Source organism: Carcharhinus amblyrhynchos, unplaced genomic scaffold (genome assembly GCF_965287045.1).
Source record: "Carcharhinus amblyrhynchos unplaced genomic scaffold, sCarAmb.v2.hapA scaffold_408, whole genome shotgun sequence".
NCBI classification, from domain to species: domain Eukaryota; kingdom Metazoa; phylum Chordata; class Chondrichthyes; order Carcharhiniformes; family Carcharhinidae; genus Carcharhinus; species Carcharhinus amblyrhynchos.
In genome coordinates this window covers 16940-22185 of record NW_027650148.1, presented here as the reverse complement: position 1 = coordinate 22185, position 5246 = coordinate 16940, and positions in this window count along the sequence as shown.

The following is a 5246-nucleotide window of genomic DNA, read 5'->3' as shown; positions in this document are numbered from 1 at the left end:
ACGGGGAGGGGTGGGTGGGTGGGTGCACCTTTGCTTGCCAGGTGGTAGCACGTTTTGGGAAAGGTGAGAGACCCTGATGAAACCATTCCGAATTCAAATGGGAGCGCAGTGCAGAGTGAACAGAATGGCCCCAAATGATAAACCTACCATTACACCTGGGCAGTAAGCTGGCACCTTCACAAAACACATGGAGCTTTTCTCTGTATTTAATCCTGTGCTGTACTTGTCCTAGGAGTGTTTGATGGGGACAGTGAACAGGGAGCTTTACTCTGTATCTAACCCTGTGCTGTCCCTGTCCTGGGAGTGTTTGGTGGGGGACAGTGTAGAGGGAGCATTACTCTGAATCTAATCCCGTGCTGTACCTGTCCTGGGAGTGTTTGATGGGGACAGTGTAGAGGGAGCTTTACTCTGTATCTAACCCTGTGCTGTACCTATCCTGGGAGTGTTTGATGGGGACAGTGTAGAGGGAGCTTTACTCTATTTAATCCCATGCTGTACCTGTCCTGGGAGTGTTTGATGGGAGACGGTGTAGAGGGAGCTTTGCTCTGTATTTAATCCCGTGCTGTACCTGTCCTGGGAGTGTTTGATGGGGGACAGTGTAGAGGGAGGTTCACTCTGTATCTAACCCCTTGCTGTACCTGCCCTGGAGTGTTTGATGGGGGACAATGCAGAGGGAGCTTTACTCTGTATCTAACCCCGTGCTATTCCTGTCCTGGGAGTGTTTGATGGGGGACAGTGTGGAGGGAACTTTACTGTGTAGCTAAGCCATGCTGAACCTGTCCTAGGAGTGTTTGACTGGGGACAGTGTAGAGGGAGCTTTACTCTGTATCTAATCCCGTGCTGTACCTGTCCTGGGAGTTGCTGATGGGATGAGAGTGCCCCCATCATGGATCTCTGTGCAAGGCAGGGACTCTTAACCCACCAAAAACTGGGTGGTCAACAAATTCCTCTAGCTGTGCCAGTCTGCAGTGACCAAGCATTACAGCCTCCCCACAGGGAATATTCATTTAATGTTTTTAATTTAGCCCTTTTGTTGGTTCAGACTGCCCAAACAATCCTTTAGCAGGCCGTTGCCAAGAGGGGACCATAAATCCACCCTTTGGACAAATGGGTGTTGGGAAGACAAGGCCTCTTTGAACAGCAAGTCGGGAGAGCGAGGGACAAGGCAGGATTGTTTGGACGTTCCAATGTGCCGTGATCCCGGGAGCATCTCTGCATGGTTTTCGAAAATGACCCGCTTTGAGGGAACACACGCAGGGAATGGGAACCTTATCTCATTCTGAACAAGACAGTACACCATTCCTGAGGCAGTTCACTCCCCCCAACACTGAACCAAGATGGCTTCTCTCTCCTGAAACCCAGGTCGTGCAGCCCGTGTTTTTAAACGAAAAATTAAGCATTGTCTAGTTGCCATTTGACTCAACGGAACCTGACACAGAGTAAACCTCGTCCCTCCCTCACCCACTTCACTCCACAGCGCTCTCACGGGGAGGGGGTGGGGGGGGGGGGAGCGTTGTGGTATGTGACGATTTCACAAGGTCCGAACTTTGTGATCCCATTCAATAGGCAGGCGCCAGTGTTAAAGCTCGAGTCAGTTCCCGGGAAAACATTCACTTTACTCTGAAAGCAGCGATGTCGGCCTCTGCGCAGTGGGGCGGGAGCAGGGTGATGGAGAGGGGGCATTCTTTTGGAATCTGCATTTGCCATTGCTTTGCACTGATTTCAATGTTAGACTCGAAAGGACCTTTTTTGAATGATATCGGTTCCATTTTGTAAGCATATTTCGCACCCTGACTGTTTGCTATCCGAATATTTGGTCAACTATTAATGAATGTTTTATTAAAGGATTGAATGTTAAAAGGGCAGTCGTCCTTTTGTTCTGTCACGTGTTCATCTGTGCTATGCATGTGTGCGTTTGCGTGCGGGCATGTGTGTGTTTGCATGTGTGAGCGGCTGCATGTGTGTGCGTGAATGTGTGCGCGTGCGCATGCGGGCATGCGCAAGTGTGCGCGCGTGCATGTGTTTGCATGCAGGCATGCGTTTGTGTGTGTGTGTGTGCACTGTGTGTATTTGCATGCAGACGTGTGTGTATGTGTTTGCGTGCTGGGTAGCTGAGTGCACACAGGATTGTGTCTTTCATCTTGTCTTGTTCACTGAGGAAGCAGACTTTCTTTGGGATACAGGTTTGAGATACTGGGAACTTCTTGAAAATGTCCACGTTGCTGTCCTGAACCATTCTTCCTGACCCACGGAAACTCGAAGCAGGAGGCAGCCATTCGGCCCTTCCAGCCTGCTCTGCCTTTCATTTCGATCATGGCTGATTATCAAATTCAATATCCTGATTCCCCCCCCAATATCCCTCGATCCCTTTAGCCCCAAGAGCGATATCTAATTTCTTCTGGAAATCACACAACATTTTGGCCTCAACTGCTTTCTGTAGGAGTGAATTCCAGACATTCACCACCCTCTGGGTGAAGAAATTTCCCCTCACATCAGTCCTAAAAGGTTTACCCCTTATCCTCAAACCATGACCACCTAGTCTGGACTCCCTACCATCGGGAACATTCTTTCTGAAAAACATATTTACGTCTTTCCTTAAGGACACTGATAGTGTACACAAAACACACGGGTGCCAAAATGAACAAGTTCACACTTTCCTACAGAACGACAGTTAACAATACAGAAGTCCAATGCTGGGGTCACTGTTAATGAATGTTCGCTGAGTAGGTTCCTGGGACTGAGCACAGGGAAATATTCCGTGACATCACCATCGCTGAATCCCCCCACTATCAACATCCTGGAGGCTACCATTGACCATTACTGAATCTCCCCTCCCCCACTATCAACTTCCTGAGGGTTACCATTGACCATCACTGAATTCCCCCCACTATCAACATCCTGGGGGTTACCACTGACCATCACTGAATTCCCCCCCACTATCAACATCCTGGGGGGTTACCATTGACCAGAAACTGAACTCCCCCCCATTATCAACATCCTGGGGGTTACCATTGACCAGAAATTGAACTGGACCTTGCCATATAAATATTGTGGCTACTAGAGTAGGTCAAAGGCTGGGAATCCTGTGGAGAATAACTCCTGACTCCCCAAAGCCTGTCCACCATCTACAAGGACACAAGTCAGGAGTGTGATGGAATGCTCTCCACTTGCCTGGACGAGTGCGGCTCCAACAACACACAAGAAGCTCGACAGCAGCCAGGACAAAGCAGCCCCGCTCGATCGACACGCTAACCACAAACACCTACTCCCTCCACCACCGACACAGCCGTGTGTACCATCTACAAGATGCTCTGCAGCAACTCACCAAAGCTCCTTCAATAGCACCTTCCAAACCCGCCACCTCTACCATCTAGAATGACAAGGGTGGGGGGCAGCAGACACATGGGGAACACCACCACCTGCAAGTGGCTGGGGTCAAAATCCCGGAATTGCCTCCCTAACAGCGCTGTAGGTGTACCTACACCACCCGGGACTGCAGCAGGTTCAAGATGGCGGATCACCCACCACCTTCTCAAGGGGCAATTGGGGACGGGCAAGAATACAAACACTGATGGTATCCCCACAACCTCTGCCACCCAAACAGGGTGAGGCGATGGCCTAGTGGTATTATTGCTAGACTACTAATCCAGAAACTCAGCTAATGTTCTGGGGGACCTGGGTTCGAATCCCGCCACGGCAGATGGTGGAATTTGAATTCAATAAAAAAAAATCTGAAATTAAGAATCTACTAACGACCCATTGTCGGAAAAACCCATCTGGTTCCCTTTAGGGAAGGAAATCTGCTGTCCTTACCCCAGTCTGGCCTGCATGCGATTCCAGAGCCACAGCAATGTGGTTGACTCTCAACTGCCCCTCCAACAGCAACTAGGGATGGACAATAAATGCTAGCCCAGCCAGCGACGCCCGTGTCCCAGGAATGGATAAAAACAAAATCTGTCCTGATTCTCATTTGTCATCCATGGCCTTGCTAACCTGTGTCATAGATTCAGTCAGGTACAAATTGTTCATATATATACACACACCAGAGAAGGAAAGCAGGCAACACTCAGCACACAGAAGTGGACTTTGTTAGGGAGCAAAGAACAAAGAAAATTACAGCACAGGAACAGGCCCTTCGGCCCCTCCAAGCCTGTACCGACCATGCTGCCCCACCTGAACTAAAACCCCCTACCCTTCCGGGGACCATATCCCTCTATTCCCATCCTATTCACATATTTGTCAAGACGCCCCTGAAAAGTCACTACCGTATCTGCTTCCACTACCTCCCCCGGCAACAAGTTCCAGGCACCCACCACCCTCTGTGTAAAAAATCTGCCTCGTACATCTCCTTTAAACCTTGTCCCTCGCACCTTAAGCCTGTGCCCCTGACTCTTCCACCCTGGGGGAAAAAAGCTTCTGACTATCCACTCTGCCCCTCAGAATCTTGTAGACTTCTATCAGGTCTCCCCCTCAACCTCCAGTGGGAACAAACCTAGTTTCTCCAACCTCTCCTCATCGCTAATGCCCTCCCTACCAGGGGCAACATCCTGGTCAATCTTTTCTGTAACCCTCTCCAAAGCCTCCACATCCTTCTGGTAGTGTGGGTGACCCAGAATTGAACACTATATTCCCAGTGGGGCCTCACTAAGGTTCAGTAAAGCTGCAACAATGACTTGCCAATTTTTAAACTCAATACCCTGGCCGATGAAGGCAAGCTTTGCCGTATGCCTTCTTGACCACCTTCTCCACCTGCATTGCCACTTTCAGTGACCTGTGTACCTGTACGCCCAGACCTGTCAATACTCTTAAAGGTTCTGCCATTTACAGTATATTTTCTACTTGTATCAGACCTTCCAAAATGCATGACCTCACATTTGTCCAGATTAAACTCCATCTGCCATCTCTCCACCCAAGTCTCCAACTGATCTAAAACCTCTGATGGTCTTCATCGCTATCCGCAAATCCACCAACCTTTGTGTCGTCCACAAACTTACTAATCAAACCGGTTACATTTTCCTCCAAATCATTTATATATATATTACAAACAGCAAAGGTCCCAGCACTGATCCCTGAGGAACACCACTTGTCACAGCCCTCCATTCAGAAACACACCCTTCCACTGCTACCTTCTGTCTTCTCAGACCGAGCCAGTTTTATATCCACCTTGCCAGCTCACCTCTGATCCCATGCAGCTGCACCAGTCTGCCATGAGGGAGCTTGTCAAAGGCCTCACTGAAGTCCACGTA